A 24,415-nucleotide genomic window follows, 5' to 3' on the forward strand; every position below is an offset into this window, starting at 1 on the left:
TGAGATATCATAGGGCAAAAAAATGTCAAAGTCAACTGGTGTGTTATATCTTAACTATTTCACAGTGCATACAAACAAAACTGGAATACAATCATACACACAAAAAAATGGAAAATGTGCACGGTCTGATGTGTAACGACAAGAAAAGCGACCTGCTAACCTTACCTTGCCGGGCACTTGCCAAGAAAAATACGATAATCATCAATAATTAGTCATGTGAATATAATTGCATAAGTGGTCATAAAAAATTAGTAAATGGCATCATAGTGTGTTGAATCATAAAGTGTCTTCATTCAATAAAGGGTTTAATATTTGACCAATGGTGGTTGCCTTTCGATTTTCTGTTTCTCAAAGTTTCGACGTGTACCACATTGGGATGAGGAATGCTGCGAATCCGATATGGACCTGCGTATAGAAGTTCAAATTTACTGCACTTACCTTTTAATTTACTGGTTAAATAGTGTGTACGTACTAATATTTTCTGTCCAACGTGAAAGTCGCGGCGTGTACAAACCTGTTTTTGCTGTCTTCTCCGGCGCTCTGCGGCACGTTTGATGTTGTTCAGCGCAATGTCAATTATTTCATGGTGTCTTAGTCGACGACATTTAGGGAAGTTTACTAATTCTTTAATTTTGTTTGGTGGTTCAACGTTTTTCAATATAACAGACGGATTCATTTGGAATGGAATTAATTACATCTTGGAATGAGAGTATGTGTGTATCCCAATCAATATGTCTTTTGTGGCAGTATGTTCGGCACAGCTTACCAATTTCTTTCATTAACCGTTCACAAGGGTTCGAAGAAGCATGGTACTTGGATATATAAATCGGAGAAATGTTTCTAGCTCGTAACATGCGTGTCCATGTGCCAGAACGAAATTGTGATCCATTGTCAGAAATTACTTTCATCACATGCCCTACATGATATAGAAAATGTTTTACAAATGCTTTCGAAACAGTTTTAGCAGTAGCTTTGCGTAACGGAGTGAAAGTAACAAATTTTGAAGTGAGCTCAACAGCGACAAATATGTAGCAAAAACCTCTGTTAGTTCTTGGAATCGGACCAAAAATGTCTACTGCGGCCATATGTCTTAATTTAACAGGTACAATGGGATATAAAGGAGGAATATGTGAAGTGGTGTTTGATTTAGCTTTCTGGCAAATTTTACAAGACGCTAAAACTCGTCGTATACGTTTCTCCATGTTGGTAAAATAACAGTTCTGTCTCAGTATAAGAAAACATTTTCTTGCTCCGTAATGTGCGTAACTTAAATGAGTGTACCAGATTAATTTGTTAACCAGTTCGTCAGGAATGCATAATAACCAATTGTTGCTGTCAGGATGAGAGCGGCGAAACACAATGTCATTGCGTACAGTGTAATGGTTTCTAATCGTAACATTATTCCTATCTTGCCAAAGGTGTTTAATTTCTTTCCACACATTGTCTTTATTTTGCTCTTGTGCTATGTCCTGTAATGACGATGAAATAAAGTTTTCAAATGCAACTTGCTGAATGTACATGACACTGAAATTTGTTTTGCAGAAGTTGGTTGCTACGTCTTGCTGATAGAACGCGAGAGTGCGTCTGCTATAACATTTTGCGTGCCGGGAATGTGAACAATCGTAAAATTAAATTCCTGTAAATAAAGTTTCCATCTGCTTAATCTGTCGTGAGTGAATTTAGCCGAAAGTAAAAATTGTATCGCTCTGTGGTCTGTGTAAACGGTGGTATGTCTGCCATAAAGAAAGTGCCGAAATCTCGTAAAAGCCCATACAACACATAATGTTTCAAGTTCTGTAACAGAATAATTTCGTTCAGCAGGTGACAGAATGCGACTTGCAAATGCGATGTTTTTAATTACTATTGAACCATCTTCTTCTATTTCCTGAAAAATGTGTACGCCTAAATCGGTATTGGAACTGTCGGTGGCAATGGAAAAATTTCTAGTAAGATCTGGGTGCCATAAAAGTGGTGCATTCAACAAAGCATGTTTCAGGTTCATGAATTCAGAGTGTGCTTGCTTATCCCAAGACCAAATAGTGTTTTTACCTGTTAATTGGCATAATCTGGGTGTGTCTAAAGCAGAGTGATGAATAAATTTACGAAAAAAGTTAATTAAGCCAAAAAACTGCGTAATTGTTTTTTCGTCGTAGGAATAGTAATGTCACGTAGAGCTTGAAGTTTTTCCGGATCAGGCGCAATGCCTTCTGCTGAAATTACGTGTCCAAGAAATTTTATAGAAGTTTTGCCAAAGTGCGATTTACCAAGATTAACTGTGAGTCCTTGAGCATGAAAAGTTTGCAACAGTTGTTCAAGAATCAGATTGTGTTCAGACCAGTTAGCTTCTGCGATAAGAATGTCGTCTACATACGTCGTAATTCTGTCCTTAAGTTCTGTCGGAAGTATTGTGTTCAAACCGCGAATAAAGGCTGCAGAAGAAATAGTTAAGCCGAATGGTAATTTGCAAAATTGATAACAGTCGCCAAAACAGAGAAAAGCTGTATATTTTCTACAATTCGGATGAAGTTGAATTTGCCAAAATCCCGATTTAAAATCTAGTGTAGAATAAATAGCAGTACCATGAAATTTCTGTAAAAGTTCCTCTAAAGTCTGTGGTCGATCTGTTTCATTAATAATAATGTCATTAATGTGACGTGAATCAAGTACGAGGCGAAGTGAGCCATCTTTTTTCTTAACAATATGTAGCGGGTTTATGTACGGACTAACTGCCGGTTCTATAATTCCTTGATCAAGCATATCCTGCAATTCTTTTTTTAACTTGTTCTCTGTGAATATATGGAATGGGATAATGCTTTGCTTTAAATGTGTCGTGCTGTTTGACTTGAAATTCATACATAAAACCGGACATAGTACCAGGAATGTTGTCAAAAACTGGAGCTTGCTGTAAAAGAATTTTGTGTAATTGCGTTCGTTCGTCGTCTGTAGTTGCACTGCTCTCTTTAACCTTATCAGAAATCAATTGCATTACGTCGTAGTCAGCTTCGTCTGGAGTATTATAGTTGTGTACGTACGTATCCGTGAACAATGTGGGATTACAGTCTATGTTACGTGTTGCGGAAATGACCTCTGTGCGGTTAATTGTTTGTTCTTCCGCAGATAAAGAGTGCTGAAATTCTAAAGCCAATTGTACATTTTCATCCTTTAACATTAAATAAGAATTTTGAAAATCGATAACTGCGTCGTGTTGTACCAGAAAATTCGTACCTAAAATTACGTCTGTTGTCAATAAAGGAACAATCCAAAAATTTGAGTGAAATGTGTGACCTGCGATACAAAATGATAAATGCGTCTGTAATTTGACGTCTACTCCTTTAGTCGACACTGCTCCCTTCACTTTTGTTTTGCCTAAAGGTAATGTCGGATAGGTATTCTCTTTGTTACACTCGTTGAAAGTCTCCTCATTTATTACTGATATAGGTGATCCGGAATCAATTACTGCTGAAAATTTCGATGAACCAATTTTAATTTCGATAACAGGATGTGAAATAGTTTTGTGAACAAATGGTCTTTCCTGCAAGAGAGTGTCTCTGATATCGTCAAAAGTAATTACATTTTCATGAATAACATTCTGGGTGTCTAAAGTAGTACTTGTATTATTGGAAGATGCGACCTGTACAGTATCTAGTCAGATTCTATCTGATGTGTTACTATTTTCAGCTGGATGTTGTGGCATTTCTACTATTTGAACTGTTCTATTACTTCTTCCAGACGTATTACGTTCTGGATGGTACCTACTGTCGGGTTCATTCATGAGAATATGTTCTTGTTGATTACTTTGTTGCTGGTAAGACCGACTGTTATTAAACGTATGTTGGTAATTATGCTCATTGTTTTTACGTCTGTCGTGAAAGTCATTCCTATACGGTGTATTGCGATAGGAATTGAAATACTGTCTTCTCTGTACGTAGTTGTTTCCTTGCTGCCGTGCGTTACTATTTGTTGGATCTGGTACTATACGTGCACGCGGCGAAACATTAAAGTTTGGTTGACCTTGTGCGCTACATTGTTGGTTATATATGCTAACCGGCTGACTTTCATGCTGTTGCGGTGGAAAACGTCTATTGTTACCAAAATGTGGTTCCTGTTGCTGAAAATTTTGACGATATTGATAATCTGAATTTTGTCTGTGATTTAAGTTCTGGTAGTTGTCGTTCCTACAGCGTCTGTTGCTTTTCCTATTGAAATTACGTGTCTGATCATAATTGCTGTACTTTTGTTGACCTTGGTTATTATAAGAAAAATTTTTGTTTACAAATGAATAATCAGATTGCTGTACTTCTAAAAGCTGCAACAGATCCCTGAATGCTGAAATGTTTTCTTTTTGCTGGCCCGTTAGAAGTGATACTCGTAATGACCGAGGTAATTTGGAAATGCATAATTGTATAAGTGCGGATTCACTGTACGGTTCACTTAGGTACTGGTTCTGTTGCACCATGTGCTCAAAAAATTGCGTCACACTGGGAAAATTGGAGTTCTCATAATTAGGTAAGCTAATTAACTGATCTTTAATTCCGCGCTGTGTCGTCTTCGACCAATACGCAGACAGAAAAGCATTCTGAAATTCCTCTACTGAGTAGCATTGCCTCGCTATCGGTCTCATACGAGTTGCCGGTTCGCCTTCCAAAAAGCTGCAAATAAATTCAAGTTTATGCGTAACAGGCCAAGTCGGTGGAAAAGCAAAGCTAAACTGTTGTATCCAATCCAGTGGGTGAATCTGCGTTCTATCGTTTTTAAAAACTTTAAACTTTCTCACTGACAGAAAATGTTTGTAATCAAAATTATCGTCTCTGAGTGATGGAACAGGTTCAGGATTGTAAGAGAATCTGTTGAACTGTGGTTGTTCGGAATCAAAGTCCCGTACTCTCTGTAGATTACCCAAATTATACGCGTTGCGCGAGTCTGACAGATGTTCGCAAAGTGGCGTCTGCTGTGATGTGTTATTAACTGAAATACTTTTCATCTCTGTTACTTCTTGTTGTAAACTCGACAATTTTCTACGCAACGTGTTATTAGACGAATCGATCTCATTAATTGTCTGCTGTAAATTTTGAAATTCAGGTGTTTGGTTAAATGAAATCGGTGCAGTATCGTCTGATTTATTATCATTATTACTTTCAATAGCATCAACACGACTGGCTAATTCATCATATTTTTCAGTCAGTATTTTTGCCTGATCATCGGTTTTAGAATCGGACGCATTAATCTGTTTTTGCAACTTACGCGTAGTTTCGCTCAGTTTTTTAACATCAGCTTTGATGACATCGCAAACTTGTGTTAGTTCTAATTGTTCGAATCTGTCTGTCACTGTTTGAATATTTACTGTGTGTGTATATGTTTTTGATTTAAGATCAGAAATTTCATCACGTAATACCGCATTCAACTGTTCTATGGTATTAATTTTGTCAGACACTGTAGTAATATTATTGTCTACATACGTCTTCGCTTTCGCGAACATTTTACGTTTGTATTCTTGTCTTTGTACAGTGATTGTTTCCATGACTTGTCGTTTTACTTTGTTTTGATCTTGAATAAATTTGCGGAAACGCGTATCACTGTTTTGCATGTGAAGATTAAAGCGTTCGTCAATCTGAGTATTCTGTTGTTCGAATTTCGCGTCTATCTTTGCGTCCATTGTGCGCGAAAGTTCTACCGTCATTGCTTTAAACTCGTCGCGTAATTGTGTAGCTTTTCCAGAGCATTGTTTAGCGACTCCGCTAATTTCGTCTCTGAGTGTTTCTGTTGCAGCTGTTTGCAATTCCCTTAATTCCTGAGCAACAGACTTAATTTCTTCGCTACTTTTTTTTGAACAAGCCTCAATTTCCACGCGCAACTGTTCCTTAGTGTCGTGGCACTGCGCGGCAACGGCTCTAATTTGTTCACTAAGCTGTCTGGAATTGTTATCCAATTTTTCATTCTGTTGTTTGACCTGTTCACTAAGTTGTTTGAGATCTTTACTACTGTTGTCTTGTTTTTCCATAATTTGGTTAACTCGTTGCAGCAATAGTGTCATAATTTGATCCGAACCAAAATTAGCATTTCTATTCTCAGTGCTGTTTAATGGTGTACCTGCAATTGTCGCGCTTTGTGTGACCATTTGGTCATTCTGCAATTTACAAAAAGGATTATCAGTCGGATGTACACTGTCAGACACTATTTCGGAATTAAATAAATCCGTCGTACTTTGTGTATCCTGTTCATTTTCATTAGACAAGTTTGTATGTTCATCACGTAAATTTAGTAAACCGGTTGTGTTAGGCTGGGCAGCGCTCATTATAATAGAGCGTCCCGCGTCATCGATTGTCGTCAAATCAACAGAGGACATAACCGAGTTCGTTTGCTCATCATTAAGACAAAAGTCATCATTAGTGGTTGGAATACACTGATTGTCAGTGAACGCAGGATTGTCATCATGACACTGCGTGTCACAAGTCCTATCGGTAAAGTTGTTTGAGCCGGTAATTTCGTTCGTAATACCTCGCGATACACTATTCACAGTCTTTCGCGGCATTTTTACAATAGTCACAAATATTCACAAAACAAATAAGCACAAATGCAAAAACAACACACAAATACAACAGAGCAACGAATTGCCGTTGACCTGTAGAAAGAAAGTCACAATATTAGTAAAAGCGTTGCGCCAAATTCTAATTATATCTAAGCAAATAAGAGCAGATATCTGACTGTTGTTCAAAAGATTCTCAACGAAATACGACCCTGGACTGGGTGTCGCCAAGTGTAACCTCTCCACAAAAATTTTAAAATGACAATATTATTTAGAAATGGAGCCAAGAAGCAATATCGCCCCACAGAAATATTTAAATAAAAAATATAATAATAAATGGGAGCCAAGTGTAACCTCCCGCAATGAAATCTACTGACAATGACAATTAAACAAAAATTAGCAATCTGACCCAAGTATAAGTTCCTCACAAAAAATGAAAGTCCATTCAGTGATAAGAAAATCTCAATGATAATGATAATTCAATTAAACCGAAATATCGGTCTTTGGCCCTGTGCAAAAAAATCAGAATTAATTTCTTACCTCAGTATAACTGCATGTCAAATTTCTGCTCTTATTGTTGGCCACGGCTTGGAGGAAATGCATTGCAAATAATATTTTTTTTTTTTTTAAATTTAACTGAAACTTTACTTTAAAGGAAATGGAAGGAAATCGTTGGTTCAAATAAATGGTTTTTTTTGTAAAAAAATTGCTTTGAAATCAAAATTATTATTGGGGCACTTGTTGAAAATTAATTACAATAAATAAACTTTACATTATCTGATGATTACCTTAATTAAAATATACCTCATTCAGCCTCTTGACCAGAATGCCATGTCGACGCTCGCCGACTCCTCACACACACAACTGCACTCGACTGCTACTACCGACATACTGCTGGACGCAACTGAACTGAGCTACTGCTATCGACAGACTGTACTGCATGACGACTACTAGCGTACTGCTCGCAACACTCGCGCGGTCAAACGCAGACTAACCACGATAAAAGGCTCTCTGGTCAAAGTTTTTATCATGCCTCACCATCGCTGCTACGTTACATACGTGTTTCATACCTATTACTAAAAGGACATCTTATTAGAAATCCGACCGTCAGAATAGATGGTTCACCAGTTCTCTGACGACGTGAGACACGCTACTTGGGAGCTATCATTGATGAGAGGTGGAGTCTCGGAAAACACATTGATACTGTCACCCAGAGAGCCCTTCAGATATTAAATAACCTTATTTCAATAGGCCACAAAAGATTCCATCTTCCTCCACACCTAATTAGACTATATCACAACAGTATTCTAACCTCAGTTGTGGGCTATGCCTCGGGGGTCCAGGCGTGCGCTCACGAGGGTTGTGCCCGCCATGGCAGTGAGAAGGGTCCAGAGAAGCATGGTATTAAGAGCTGTGGGAGCCTATAGAACATCTCCAGGGGGGGCCCTATTAGTCAAAATGGGGCTCTGCCCTCTGGACATAAAGATAAGAGAACAGGCGGCTTGGTATTGGGTCAAGAAGGGAAATTATGAGAAGATTGTGGATATTATGGGTATTAGGGTGGGGGATAAAAGAGAGATAAGGAAAAGAGGGGAGGAGCTCTGGCAGGAGACTTGGGAGGTAGAAGAGGCTGGACGAAGAATCTTCCAGTTTCTACCTGATGTGAGGAAACGACTTGGACTGAAGTACTTTGAGCCCACAAGAGGTCTGATTCACTTTCTCACTGGCCATGGACCCTACCCGACTTATCTATGTCGATTTGGGAAGAGGGCAACACCAGCGTGCAACTGTGGCGATCCGGAGGGTACACCCGAGCATGTAGTTTACGAATGTCCCCTCTTCAATGATATCGCAAACACACTACGAGACAGACTACCCAACCGCGACACATACCAACTACTCAGACGAGAGGAGACCTTTCAGACTTTAAACACCTTGGCAAACGAGGTATCTCGAAAAGTTCTATTTGACTACTTAGGCGAGATACACTAAATAATGACAATAATCACCGATTCAGTCTAAAAGCCCTATTCCCATGCCGCCTGTGCGTGGACTGGCCAACTACATCTAAGTTGGAATCCACCACGTGCAGGACTAGGGGGAGTAGGGAACAACCACCGATTGCGACACACCAAACATGACGTGGGTTAAGTTAGTTCGTAGGACTTAGTTATAGGAAATTAAGATAGGGACTGCAGCGAATTTTAACATCGAGCCTGCCCAGTGCCAGGGGCATGCTCTTCGGGGTTAGCTCGAAGAGCAAGGCATATGAAAGTAGGTCTATATCCTCACTGGCACACATGTGACGCTGCAGGATACATACATAGATTAAATTAGTTATAGGAAGTAGGTGTAAACAGTAAATGTAGATAATAGATACCCGTTGTTATACTAATAAGTAGCTCACATACTAAAACTAAACTAGCTGCAAAATTTATATAAATGTATAACTGCTAGGACCCACTAATGAATTAAGGAAGTGGGTTGATTGTATAATTATAATGGTTTGATAATAAAGTAGTTTTTTTTTTAAAAAAAAGCGATACACTCTCGATACGCGAGGACAGCATCATAAATAGTCCGCCCAGGTACGGCACACGATTGATAAGGACTAACGACGGACTTCAACGCCTGCCGCAAACGGTGCGAAAAGCAGCGTGCTATGATTTTATAATCGGCGTTTAATAGAGTAATTGGCCGTAAAGTCACTGCACTTGGGGTGCCAGTTGTTTTCGGGATGAGGACGATTAGACCCTCTGAAAATTCTTCCGGCACATCGAGACCATTATGTATTTCATTAACCATGGCAACGAAAGTGTCAGTTAAAAGACCGGAAAACTTCACATAAAATTCCACAGGGATTCCGTCATTGCCAGCGGCTTTTCCCTTCGGGCTAGCCTTAACGGCGGCAGAAATAGCAGCAGCTGTAAAACGCTCATTTAAAAGAAGCCTATCCTGACGCGTTAAAATGGAAGGAATGTCGTTTAAAAACGTCTGCACGGAGGCGTCATTCAAAGGTTTAAATTGAAAGAGGTGAGAGTAGTGATCGTAAATTTCTTCCTGAACCACCCGTCGATCTGAAGTCTTAAGACCGTCACGCGTAATCCAGTTCTTGAATAAAAGTTTTTCACGTCGCAGTCGGGCTCGTTGTAAATGGTATAATGAAAGTGGTTCCTTCAACGTGGGATCAAAAGGCCTGCTACGGACAACAGAGCCCTGTGCCTTCCGATGCAGATGGTTTAAAATCTTCGTCTTAATTTTCCGTGACGTGGGAAGGAGTTCAGGGCGGTCGGTAACCCGAGTAATTAAATCCTGTAAACAATCGCGATAGAAAGCGACCGTCATCTTTTCCCAATGGGCCTTGTCACGACAATAATTAATGAGCAAAGTACGAATAGCCGGTTTAGCGTAACGGAGCCACCAATCGACAGTAGAACTCGCCTGTGGGCGGCTGATGATGATGCCACAACAAATGCATCTGTTCGACAAGACTGACGTCATTCAAAACACTAACATTGAATTTCCAATGGGAGCGCGTACGTTCCGGGCGAACATACGGGACATTAAAAGCACACAAGTAGCCACAATGATCCGAAAAAGCGACAGGAGCAACTTCCGCCTGCAAGATTTGAGCAGTGAGGTCCGGCGAGATATAAATTCTGTCCAATCTACTATGCCCAGTGTGATAAAAATAAGTAAAACCCTTAGCAGTCGGACTAAAACGAAGCCACGTGTCCTCAAGTTTGTAAGTGTCAACTAAAGTTTGCAGTGCAAGACACTTATTCGCCGTCGGCTCCTGGTCGGCATCACGCAAAACACAATTAAAATCACCACCTAATATTATCCGTCGGTGGTTCAGATGGAAAAGCTGACATAAATCATGATTGAAAAAAGTACTCCTCAGTCGTTTATTGTCAGTTCCAGAGGGAGCGTACACGTTAACAAAAAAAATGTCACAGATAACACATGCCAGCCCTCGTCCATTTGGTAAGATTTCTAAGCTTTTATACTCTAACCCGGGCGTGATTAAAATAGCCGTACCAAAAGTCGCTTCCGGATCAATATTAAGAATAACATTATAGGCAGTAAGATGCGGGACAACGTCAGCTGTAAGTTCTTGGAGGAAAACCACATCGCAACGAGCCGATTGCAAAAATTGTAAGAGGGCGTTAATTTTACGGTCACTGCGGATTTTATTGCCATTAAGTGTGAGGACGCGTAACTGGTGGAATGCACGCGTCAGGGTGGACTCTTTAAATTAAGCGTAACTAGAAGAATTGATCCTCCTCCACATCCTCAGACCACTGCATGGTGTCCGAAAGGGCAGGTGCGGTGGCCGGGACGGCCTGGGAAGCGGGAGCGGCGGGCACCGACACAGGTGGACCGTGTACGAAAGGCGCGTCGCGACGCTCGTGAACCAAAGTATCCGTCAGTCCCTCAATCGCCTGTTCGAAGGTGACGTCGACGCCCTCAGTGGGCGCCGTTTTCGAATGCTTCTTTGACCTCCTACGCTTCGGTTTTGGATCGGCAGGGGCGGACTGAGTGGAAACTTGGGACACCTCATTTTCGGCACTGCTAGCATCTGCCCCGCCGGCATTGGACAGGCCCGGCTGTGACGGCAATTTCCGCTTGTCTGTCGGTGGGGCGGGGACCGAAATCGGCTGCGGTGACTCGACCAACATTTCAGAAGTCTCCGCAACGTGCACGTCCGGAACACTGACAGCTGGCAAATCAGCAATACGGACCTCGCGGGGGGTGCGTTCGGCAGGTAAACTTTGTTCCGACACCACCGGGGGCACGACAACTGCCGGCGGAGTCACATTATCGGACACAGCAGCCACAGCCGCAGGAGCGGCAGAAGCCTGTCGGTCGGTCGGTCGGGGCGACTGAGGGGGGTCCAACCAACGCGCCTGCATACGTAGTGTTGTCAACAGCTTCGCGCGGCAGCTGCGCCGGCCTGCGTAAAGTGCAGGTTTGTCGCAAATGATCTGTTTTGCCACACACGGAGCACGTCTGCGGCTGCCCACTATAGCTGAGGAAAGCTCGCGTGCCAGCAATGATCAGATACGACGGTATATGTTTCTTTAAATCTACACGTACTGTCCGAACACCACTCAAAACCCGGTACCTAAAACCTGCAGGCCACACATCATTCTCCACACTAAGAACGGTGCCAAATTCGCCAAGTTTACGAGCAATGGCCTCATTGGGGCATTCGAACGGAACATTATAAACTTTCACATTTCGAATGCCGAAGCCTGCCGGCAGAATCAAAACATCAGACAACGAACCGTCGACGTGCTTAAACTTCTTAACGCCACCACTTTCGGCAAGGAGCTTGTCTACAAAATCCGCGGTCGGAAGTTTCAAAAATACAGAGTTTTGAATAAAGTCAAGCTGGATGCCGACCAAATCAGTTTCGGGAATAGGCAATTCGGAAAAAAACCATTCCTGAACATCAAACGGCGACGGCCTAGCCGCGTTCCTATCAAAAATGCACTGTACTGAGTTATCACGGTTCATAATAATGCGGCAATAAACTTACAGTAATTAGTACATGAAGAGAACGCCGCGAGGCGCAGCACCAATCACGCGACTGAGACACCGCCCGCAGCACACGAAGCTGTTGACAGGCACGAGCCTAACACGCGTCCGGGCTGGCGCGCGGCCGACCGGCGTATGGCCTGTGCGGGGTGTGGCAGTGTCGTGCTGGAGGGCGCCACTGGTAGTGGTGTGAGCTTCCTCGCCTCGCCTCACACCAGGTGTTTGCGTAGTTTGCAGTGGATTCGCACCATTCCTATCCTTGTCCCGACTTTGCTCGACTGCTGCTCGCTGCCGCTCGTGCCGTGGCCCATATAACAGCGCAAGCACAAGAAACGTCTGCAGGAGATGAAGAGACGAGACGACTACAGAATAAATTTATGATTACATATCAATTTAGGAATTGTACACCGCTACAGAACAACAGGCGCTGACGTATTTCAGAACATATCTGCCGATTCGTACTGTTCGGTCGTTTTCAAAGACTTCCTGGCGAACTTGGTTAGCTCATTCTCCCTCAAACTGAGATATTTACAGCAATTTCCTACCTTGTGGTCATTACAGTACTTTAAAATGCTTAGGGAAGTATCTTTGTCACTTCAGAAAGGTGGTATGGAAACAGGGCTGGCAGGGGTGGCTGTATAAAAAGAAAAAAAATGAAGGGGAGCCAATAGCACTTTTTTTTTTTGCGGGCCTCCCATCTTCCCTTATAGCCCGTCCTTCCTCTCAGCAAAAAATGCCTTCTTCGGCGAGCTTCTAATGCTATAAGAACGGTGGTGGTGGCTCCTCCATCTACGGTGAAGGAAATAAAAAAATAAAAAATATTATATTCCGTGGCTAAATCAAAGCAGTTGGTGTTGCAAAAATAATCCACAAAATGAGGTAAATAGAAGATAAACAAATGCCGCTTCTGCAATATCAGCACCATCCACCCGTATGCGGGACATATTCCGAGAAAATAAAAATAAAACGTGCTCTATACGTAGCGAAAAAAAAAGGTGACACGCATCTCGCAGTGCACCAGCGATGCGGAATGATGTATGATGTCCTGCAGAATTGAATATAGACCAGAGAAAACAAAGAAACTCCAAAGAACCGATGCGCAAGAAAGATTCTTCTCAAAGGAAGTTCACTGGCCAATCCTCTCCTGCGATGTCGCCAAGAATTCTCCATTAGCATGACTTCCACAAAATGTCCAAATAAACAAAGTGTCTTCCAAATAGTATCCCATGTATACTTGAAATCACTAGGTATGAATCTTGAGGCCATGCACAAAACTTCAATAACAATCTAAAAATTGAAGACGGCCAATAACAATGATGTAAAAGGTAAAGATTGGCCGTTACATTACTGTAGACCCTTGAAGAAGTGAATGAAGCAGGCGCAGCAAGCTGAAGAGACAGTCACTGTGCCATCTGCCACAAAACACGTTCAACACTGTCTGCAACAGGTTGTCAATTAATACGTCCAAAAAAAAACGTGCCTTTTGCACAGCGTCGCTTCGGAGAAATACGAGGTGTGGCTAGAAAAAAACCGGACTAGTACTGGTGAAACAATAAAACGAATGCAATAAGGCTGAAAGTCGTGTGGCCTGTCACGTGACTCTCGCTCCGCCTACTGCTCGAGTTTCATCTGCCTCCTGCACTCAGTCTGCCCGTGGCGTCTGTTTTAAGTAGTTGACGTTTTGTCTGTGCGTCGGAAAATGTTGAGTGTACAGAAAGAATAGCGTGTTAACATCAAATTTTGTTTCAAACTAGGAAAATCTGCAAGTGAAACGTTTGTAATGTTACAACAAGTGTACGGCGATGATTGTTAATCGCGAACACAAGTGTTTGAGTGGTTTAAACGATTTAAAGATGGCCGCGAAGACACCAGTGATGACACTCGCACTGGCAGACCATTGTCAGCAAAAACTGATGCAAACATTGAAAAAACCGGTAAACTTGTTCGACAAGATCGCTGTTTAACAATCAGAGCAGTGTCTGAGTTAACAGGAGTTGACAAGGAAAGTGTTAGGCAGATTCTTCATGAAAGTTTCAACATGAACAAAGTGTGTTCAAAAATGGTTCCAAAGTGTCTCACAATTGAACAGAAGGAACGCCGAAGAATGATTTGTTCTGACATCCTGGAAAACATTGAAAGTGATCCCACCTTCTTACAAAATGTTATTACTTGCGATGAATCGTGGTTTTTTACTTACGATCCCGAAACTAAACGCCAATCGATGCATTGGAAAACTCCTGGTTCTCCACGACAAAAAAAGCACGAATGTCAAAATCGAAATTCAAGGCAATGATGATTGTTTTTTTTTGACATCAAAGGGATTGTGCACATTGATTGGGTACCAGAGGGACAAACAGTGAATCAGCATTATTACATTAGCGTCCTGGCTACCCTACGTGAGCGAGTACGGAGAAAACGGAACGATTTGTGGAGAAAAAAGTCATAGATCCTTCACCAAGACAATGCCCCAGCTCACAGTGCGTTGTCAGTGAAGACGTTTTTGGCAAAACACAACATTCCCATCTTAGATCATCCACCCTACTCACCTGATTTGGCCCCCTGTGACTTTTTTCTTTTCCCTAAAGTCAAGTCAGCTTTGAAAGGAACTAGATTTGAGACTGTTGAAACAGTAAAAGAAAAAGCGACGGAAGTAATGTATGGACTTACCGAAAATGATCTGCAGCATTGCTATGAACAGTGGAAAATTCGTATGGAGCGGTGTAGAGACCGAGGAGGAGAGTACATTGAAGGAGATAACATGAAATTGTAAATAATTGTAAATAAATGTTTTTTCCAGCATCAGTCCGGTTTTTTTCTAGCCGCACCTCGTATACACCGGCGCAGCGTCGTGAAGAAACAGCATTCCAGCAAAGAATAGTTGCGCCGTACATCCTCAATCAAGCAGTCGTGGCTGGCTCTGAGCACTATGGGACTTAACATCATAGGTCATCAGTCCCCTAGAACTTAGAACTACTTAAACCTAACTAACCTAAGGACATCACACAACACCCAGCCATCACGAGGCAGAGAAAATCCCTGACCCCGCCGGGAATCGAACCCGGGAACCCGGGCGTGGGAAGCGAGAACGCTACCGCACGACCACGAGATGCGGGCCAAGCAGTCGTATCCGGGGTCGTCCACACATTTAAAACCATGAGTAATAGCAGAGCTAAACGTGAAGCGTCGAAGTCGGGAGAAACAGAAGGAACAGAAGTGATTATATCACAATCGGAACACTGAGTTTGTGAAACGCAGTCCGAAGCGGGATTTCCAGAAATCTGGCATAGCGTTCACGACACTTCGGGTGCAATTGTTCACGCCGGTAAGCATCCCAGAGATAAGTAAGATATTTGAGTCGGTCCGTGAGATGAAGAGAAAAAATTCCATGGGCAAAATGCGCGGCAAGCCACGCATGTGCATTCCATTTCGTCGTTGGGTAAAGCCGCCAGTCAGGAACTAGGAGGTACAAAGGCTGTATGTCCCGCGAAGGCATTCTGTTCATCAACACCAACATCTCCCTGGCAGTGTTCCAAACCTCCGTAATCCGAGGACGATCAAAGCGATGCTCTATAGTGTCATCCGCACCGCAGTCAGCACAACGGCTGTGGGGGACGAGATTGATGGCACGAAGCTTCGCGTTCGTGGCAATCGTACGACTAACTACCTTGTACCACGTAGACTTGACAGCCGGCGATAACAAGTTGTTGGAAACGTTCCGCCACACCGCCTGCCAATCATGTCGCGGCAGCCGCAGCTCCCATTTCTTCCTGGGCAGAGTGCCACGCAGTGCCGCAGCGATGGCGCCAACTGTGTCGCGATGCCAGTCGGCATCCACCAAATAGCTGCAGTGGAGATAATATTGGCGAACAAAATTCAGTCTATAAGGTATATCCAGGATAAAAACAGGCGCGCGCAAGGAGGCAGGCCCATAAAATTCAAATAACTCCGACGTGGGGCTCGTAGCATCCCTTTCCATAGTACGGGCAGGTCGGCGTAACAACAGGGCGGCACATCTAGCGTGAAAATCGACCAAACCAATTCCGCCTTCGTCTGGAGGAAGCGTACAAGTTTGAGAGGCCACTTTAAAAATTTTACCCCGACAAACCATCCAGTAAACGGCGTGTTTAATAGCGCGTTCCAATTGTGTAGGGACGGGCAGAACTTGCGGCAAAAACCAGGCTTTCGCAAGAATCTGAGCATTTGGGACCGAGACCCGTTCCGTTAACGGTAAATTGCGCTTGGTATTTGCCTGCGTCATCGCCCGAATGGAGTACAACACTGCTCGCCAATTCAAGGCCTCCATCTGTTGAATGTTGGACGTCATTACAATTCCAAGAATGTTGTGTTGTTCCTTGATAGTATACCAGTTGCGCCGTAAATTCCTCATATTCGGAGTGAGAGGGATCAAAACAGATTTACTCGGGTTCACAACAGCCCCATAAGCTTGTTCAAAGTTAGAAAGAGCATCAATGTCTTCCGGTCGTTCGATAAACACGCCTATGCCATCGGCATATGCTTTGCAAATGAGTGAACCCGTGCCAATAGTCACCCCGTGACAAACGGTGGATATCTTCCGCAACAGGGGGTCCATTGCGATTGCAAAAAGACTCATAGAGAGTGGACATCCTTGCCGGACAGACCGACGAAGCTTGAATCCATCGCCGGGCAGTCCATTAAAGAGAATCTGAGAAGTAGCCGCTGTCAAAAGATTGTGAATCACAGTACTGAATTTGTTACCAAGCCCCATCTGGATCATAACTTTCCGTAAATATTCGTGACTTATCCTGTCAAAGGCGTTTTTGAAATCAATCGACAGTATTGCAGCCTTATTCCCACGTCGTGTCGTCGCATAAGCAATACAGTCACGGTACGCTAGAAGGGCATCATAAATATTGTGGCCAGGGACAGCACAAGATTGATATGGACTGATAATAGACCGTAAGACAGATTTCAACCGGTTTTAAAAGCAACGGGCAACAATTTTGTAGTCAGCGTTTAAAACGGTTATCGGCCGCAAGGTAGCCGTGGTAGGGGTGGCCCTCGTTTTAGGAACGAGGACGATGAGCCCTTCTAAAAGCTCTTCCGGTACAGCAAGGCCATTACGAATCTCATTGGTCATTTTAACAAAACTGTCTTTTAATAAATCTAAACATTTGACATAAAATTCTACAGGGAGACCATCATGGCCAGGCACCTTTCCCTTCGGTCCCGCAGCATCCGCATCAGAAATGTCATCAACTGTAAAACGGGCATTTAAATGGTCTCGATCAGTTCTAGTTAAAACCTGAGGTACGTCGTGTAACAGTGACTGCAAGGCAACATTGTCCACTGGATGACATTGAAAAAGATTAAAAAAGTGTTCGTATATTTCGGCTCGAATGACCTTCGAACTTGTAGTCTTGAGGCCGCCAGTTGTGATCCAATCCTTAATACAAAGTTTATCACGACGGAGGCGATCCAGTTTCAATTGATAGATGGAAAGAGGTTCTTGCAGCGTCGCATCATAAGGCCGGCTACGGACTATGGAACCTTGTACTTTCTGGTACAGCTGATTTAAAATCTTGCTTTTAACCTTCCGTAAAGTTGGTAGTAAGTCCGGACGGTCGGGAACTCTGGAGACTAGGTCATGTAAAACATCTCGATAAAAATCCAGCGTCACCTTATTCCAGTGGGCTTTGTCTCGACAATAATTAATAAGCAGGTTGCGGATAGGGGGCTTGGCGAAATGAAGCCACCAATCAATTTCGGAACGCGCCTGCGGACGAAACTGAAGAACCTGCTGCCAGAGTGACTGTACTTGATCAACAAGGAAGACGTCATCCAACACACTGATATTCAACTTCCAATACGAGCGCATGCGAGCGGGACGGACATACGGAAGATAAAGCGTGCAGAAATAGCCACAATGGTCTGAAAAAACAGTAGGAAAAATATCCGCCTGGAGAATTTGTGCAGAAAGTGCAGTCGAAATACAAACTCTGTCCAGCCGACAGCATCCAGTGTTGTAAAAATAAGTAAAAACTTGTCCACGTACCTATAAGATCATAAGTCGCAACCAGCGTTTGCAATTCAAAGCACTTATTTGCCCGTGGCTCCTGATCTTCCTCGCGAAGTACACAGTTAAAATCTCCACCGAGGACCAGTCTCCGGCGATTGCGATAAAAAAGGTGACACAGATCGTGGCTAAAAAAGGAACTCCTCAAACGCTTGTTCTCCGTCCCGGAAGGGGCGTAAATGTTTACAAAGAAAATGTCGTGGATGACACACGCTATCCCCCTGCCATTCGGTAAAGTATCTGTTATGTCCTAGCCAGTAATGCCAACCGAGCCCGCTGCCAAAAGGTTGGCAGCATCAAAGTCCGGACGCCGTCCGCATAAGCAGCGCCAGCGATACAGGAAATCGCCGCAAGTCTGCGCGCGCCACCGCTGGCTTCTGGCTTCTTAAGCGCTGGAGTCGCGAGCGCTAGGACAGTTCTGTATTCGCCGCTCAGTTGTATACTCGCCGCCGAATTGTGTACTTGTTAGTCAGTTGTGTGTTCATCGCAGCAGAGTTGTTGTTTGTCGTCAGCCGACGCTGACCTAGCCGCTCCGACTCGAACTAGACAGATTTCTGTAGACACCGAGTTCACTACTGTGTTACTGTATCTTCATCAATAAAAGATAAGCACCGACTTTTATTTAATATGAGTGTTTGGGCTTTCATCTTTCTGTTCACTGTTCCAGCGGACCGGTTGGCCCGCTATTAAAAGTGTGGCGGTGACTTCGTAAGCCATTTCTACAGCCAAGTATTTGTCACTACGAACACCGCCACAAAAGTATCCACTTCCATAACATCAAAACCAGGCGCTGTTAAAATGGCCGTGCCACAGTTCGTCTCAGGATCAATGTTCACAATCGCGTGATAAAATGAATAATGATAGATAAGTTCACCGGTGACCTCTTGAAGAAAGGCGACATCACATTTACAGTCTTGTAAGTACCGAAGGAAGGCAGCAACTTTGCGAACACTACAAATCTTGTTGACATTCAATGTTAAAACGCGCAACTGGTGGTGCGGACTCATCCGTGGAGGCCTCGATGAAGATTAATTAGAAAAAATGGTCGCTGTCCACATCCGCCGATCATTCCATGCCGCCGGAAGGTTTTTGCTCGACGTCGCTAGCGGTCCGGGTGGAGCGCGGCGAGGGGGGGGGGGGGGGGCATCGAGGCAGCGGACGCCGTCGCGGGGGCGGCGCGCGGTGACGGCGAATCGTGTCGCTCGTGGGCGAGACTTGACGTCAGATCGTGAACGGCCTGTTCAAATTCCGCATCCTGTGCAGCAGACGCTTCCGCTTTCGAACGGTGATTCCTGCGGCGCTTCGGTTTTTGTTCGACGGGAGCAGACTGAGTGGACGCCTGCGACGTCTCACTCTCTGCACTGCTAGCGCCACCTTCACCCGCATTCTGTGAACTCTGTTTCGTCGCCTTTTTCGTTTCTCCGCCGACGATCCGGAAGCAGAGATCGGATTCGGAGTGACAACGAAAGTGGCAGAATCGGTCGGTTGTACGACAGCTGACGTCAAGTCGGGCCTGAGAGCCGCAAGTGAAGTGGGCGTCGCCGGTAAACTTTGTGCCATGTTAGCTGGCGGAGCAGAAGTGTTCGTTAAATCCACCGTTTCGGACCAACACCAACTGCGAGGAAGGGCTCGGCGCTTGTTCGTGACGTCACGTCAGCTAGGCACGGCGAACGCCAGGTCTGTTGCAGGCATACTCATAATCTACATCTACATCTACATTTATACTCCGCAAGCCACCCAACGGTGTGTGGCGGAGGGCACTTTACGTGCCACTGTCATTACCTCCCTTTTCTGTTCCAGTCGCGTATGGTTCGCGGGAAGAACGACTGTCTGAAAGCCTCCGTTCGCGCTCGAATCTTTCTAATTTTACATTCGTGATCTCCTCGGGAGGTATAAGTAGGGGGAAGCAATATATTCGATACCTCATCCAGAAACGCACCCTCTCGAAACCTGGCGAGCAAGCTACACGGCGATGCAGAGCGCCTCTCTTGCAGAGTCTGCCACTTGAGTTTGCTAAACATCTCCGTAACGCTATCACGGTTACCAAATAACCCTGTGACGAAACGCGCCGCTCTTCTTCGGATCTTCTCTATCTCCTCCGTCAACCAGATCTGGTACGGATCCCACACTGTTAAGCAATACTCAAGTATAGGTCGAACGAGTGTTTTGTAAGCCACCTCCTTTGTTGATGGACTACATTTTCTAAGGACTCTCCCAATGAATCTCAAACTGGTACCCGCCTTACCAACAATTAATTTTATGTAATCATTCCACTTCAAATCGTTCCGCACGCATACTCCCAGATATTTTACAGAAGTAACTGCTACCAGTGTTTGTTCCGCTATCATATAATCATACAATAAAGGATCCTTCTTTCTATGTATTCGCAATACATTATATTTATCTATGTTAACGGTCAGTTGCCACTCCCTGCACCAAGTGCCTATCCGCTGCAGATCTTCCTGCATTTCGCTACAATTTTCTAATGCCGCAACTTCTCTGTATACTACAGCATCATCCGCGAAAAGCCGCATGGAACTTCCGACACTATCTACTAGGTCATTTATATATATTGTGAAAAGCAATGGTCCCATAACACTCCCCTGTGGCACGCCAGAGGTTACTTTAACGTCTGTAGACGTCTCTTCATTGATAACAAAATGCTGTGTTCTGTTTGCTAAAAACTCTTCAATCCAGCCACACAGCTGGTCTGATATTCCGTAGGCTCTTACTTTGTTTATCAGGCGACAGTGCGGAACTGTATCGAGTGCCTTCCGGAAGTCAAGGAAAATAGCATCTACCTGGAAGCCTGTATCTAATATTTTCTGGGTTTCATGAACAAATAAAGCGAGTTGGGTCTCACACGGTCGCTGTTTCCGGAATCCATGTTGATTCTTACAGAGTAGATTTTGGGTTTCCAAAAACGACATGATACGCGAGCAAAAAACATGTTCTAAAATTCTACAACAGATCGACGTCAGAGATATAGGTCTATAGTTTTGCGCATCTGCTCGACGACCCTTCTTGAAGACTGGGACTACCTGTGCTCTTTTCCAATCATTTGGAACCTTCCGTTCCTCTAGAGACTTGCGGTACATGGCTGTTAGAAGGGAGGCAAGTTCTTTTGTGTACTCTGTGTAGAATCGAATTGGTATCCCGTCAGGTCCAGTGGACTTTCCTCTGTTGAGTGATTCCAGTTGCTTTTCTATTCCTTGGACATTTATTTCGATGTCAGCCATTTTTTCGTTTGTGCGAGGATTTAGAGAAGGAACTGCCGTGCGGTCTTCCTCTGTGAAACAGCTTTGGAAAAAGGTGTTTAGTATTTCAGCTTTACGCGTGTCATGCTCTGTTTCAATGCCATCATCATCCCAGAGTATCTGGATATGCTGTTTCGAGCCACTTACTGATTTAACGTAAGACCAGAACTTCCTAGGATTTTCTGTCAAGTCGGTACATAGAATTTTACTTTCGAATTCACTGAACGCTTCACGCATAGGCCTCCTTACGCTAACTTTGACATCGTTTAGCTTCTGTTTGTCTGAGAGGTTTTGGCTGCGTTTAAACTTGGAGTGAACCTCTCTTCGCTTTCGCAGTAGTTTCCTAACTTTGTTGTTGAACCACGGTGGGTTTTTCCCGTCCCTCACAGTTTTATTCGGCACGTACCTGTCTAAAACGCATTTTACGATTGCCTTGAACTTTTTCCATAAACACTCAACATTGTCAGTGTCGGAACAGAAATTTTCGTTTTGATCTGTTAGGTAGTCTGAAATCTGCCTTCTATTACTCTTGCTAAACAGATAAACCTTCCTCCCTTTTTTTATATTCCTATTAACTTCCATATTCAGGGATACTGCAACGACCTTATGATCACTGATTCCCTGTTCTACACTTACAGAGTCGAAAAGTTCGGGTCTGTTCGTTATCAGTAGGTCCAAGATGTTATCTCCACGAGTCGGTTCTCTGTTTAATTGCTCGAGGTAATTTTCGGATAGTGCACTCAGTATAATGTCACTCGATGCTCTGTCCCTACCACCCATCCTAAACATCTGAGTGTCCCAGTCTATATCTGGTAAATTGAAATCTCCACCTAAGACTATAACATGCTGAGAAAATTTATGTGAAATGTATTCCAAATTTCCTCTCAGTTGTTCTGCCACTAATGCTGCTGAGTCGGGAGGTCGGTAAAAGGAGCCAACTATTAACCTAGCTCGGTTGTTGAGTGTAACCTCCACCCATAATAATTCACAGGAACTATCCACTTCTACCTCACTACAGGATAAACTGCTACTAACAGCGACAAACACGCCACCACCGGTTGCATGCAATCTACCCTTTCTAAACACCGTCTGTGCCTTTGTAAAAATTTATCTCTGGCTTCAGCCAGCTTTCTGTACCTGTAACGATTTCAGCTTCGGTGCTTTCTATCAGCGCCTGAAGTTCCAGTAATTTATCAATGCAGCTTCGACAGTTTACAATTACAATACCGATTGCTGCTTGGTCCCCGCATGTCCTGACTTTGCCCCGCACACTTTGAGGCTGTTGCCCTTTCTGTACTTGCCCGAGGCCATCTAACCTAAAAAACCGCCTAGTCCACGCCACACAACCCCTGCTACCCGTGTAGCCGCTTGTTGCGTGTAGTGGACTCCTTACCTATCCAGCGGAACCCGAAACCCCACCACACTATGGCGCAAGTCGAGGAATCTGCAGCCCACACGGTCGCAGAACCGTCTCAGCCTCTGATTCAGACCCTCCACTCGGCTCTGTACCAAAGGTCCGCAGTCAGTCCTGTTGACGATGCTCTGCTTTCATCCCGCTAGCGAGACTGGCAGTCTTCACCAAATCAGATAGCCGCCGGAAGCCAGAGAGGATTTCCTCCGATCCATAGCGACACACGTCATTGGTGCCGACATGAGCGACCACCTGCAGATGGGTGCACCCTGTAGCCTTCATGGCATCCGGAAGGAACCTTTCCACATCTGGAATGACTCCCCCCGGTATGCACACGGAGTGCACATTGGTTTTCTTCCCCTCTCTTGCTGCCATATCCCTAAGAGGCCCCATTACGCGCCTGACGTTGGAGCTCCCAACTACTAGTAAGCCCACCCTCTGCGACCGCCCGGGTCTTGCAGACTGAGGGGCAACGTCTGGAACAGGACATGCAGCCATGTCCGGCCGAAGATCAGTATCAGCCTGAGACAGAGCCTGAAACCGGTTCGTCAGACAAACTGGAGAGGCTTTCCGTTCAGCCCTCCGGAATGTCTTTCGCCCCCTGCCACACCTCGAGACGACCTCCCACTCTACCACAGGTGAGGGATCAGCCTCAATGCGGGCAGTATCCCGGGCAGCCACAGTCGTAGTGCGATCGGGGGATGCGTGGGACGAGCTGGCCGTCAGAGATATAGGTCTATAGTTTTGCGCATCTGCTCGACGACCCTTCTTGAAGACTGGGACTACCTGTGCTCTTTTCCAATCATTTGGAACCTTCCGTTCCTCTAGAGACTTGCGGTACATGGCTGTTAGAAGGGAGGCAAGTTCTTTTGTGTACTCTGTGTAGAATCGAATTGGTATCCCGTCAGGTCCAGTGGACTTTCCTCTGTTGAGTGATTCCAGTTGCTTTTCTATTCCTTGGACATTTATTTCGATGTCAGCCATTTTTTCGTTTGTGCGAGGATTTAGAGAAGGAACTGCCGTGCGGTCTTCCTCTGTGAAACAGCTTTGGAAAAAGGTGTTTAGTATTTCAGCTTTACGCGTGTCATGCTCTGTTTCAATGCCATCATCATCCCAGAGTATCTGGATATGCTGTTTCGAGCCACTTACTGATTTAACGTAAGACCAGAACTTCCTAGGATTTTCTGTCAAGTCGGTACATAGAATTTTACTTTCGAATTCACTGAACGCTTCACGCATAGGCCTCCTTACGCTAACTTTGACATCGTTTAGCTTCTGTTTGTCTGAGAGGTTTTGGCTGCGTTTAAACTTGGAGTGAACCTCTCTTCGCTTTCGCAGTAGTTTCCTAACTTTGTTGTTGAACCACGGTGGGTTTTTCCCGTCCCTCACAGTTTTATTCGGCACGTACCTGTCTAAAACGCATTTTACGATTGCCTTGAACTTTTTCCATAAACACTCAACATTGTCAGTGTCGGAACAGAAATTTTCGTTTTGATCTGTTAGGTAGTCTGAAATCTGCCTTCTATTACTCTTGCTAAACAGATAAACCTTCCTCCCTTTTTTTATATTCCTATTAACTTCCATATTCAGGGATACTGCAACGACCTTATGATCACTGATTCCCT

Source organism: Schistocerca serialis, chromosome 2, assembly GCF_023864345.2.
Source record: "Schistocerca serialis cubense isolate TAMUIC-IGC-003099 chromosome 2, iqSchSeri2.2, whole genome shotgun sequence".
NCBI lineage: Eukaryota > Metazoa > Arthropoda > Insecta > Orthoptera > Acrididae > Schistocerca > Schistocerca serialis.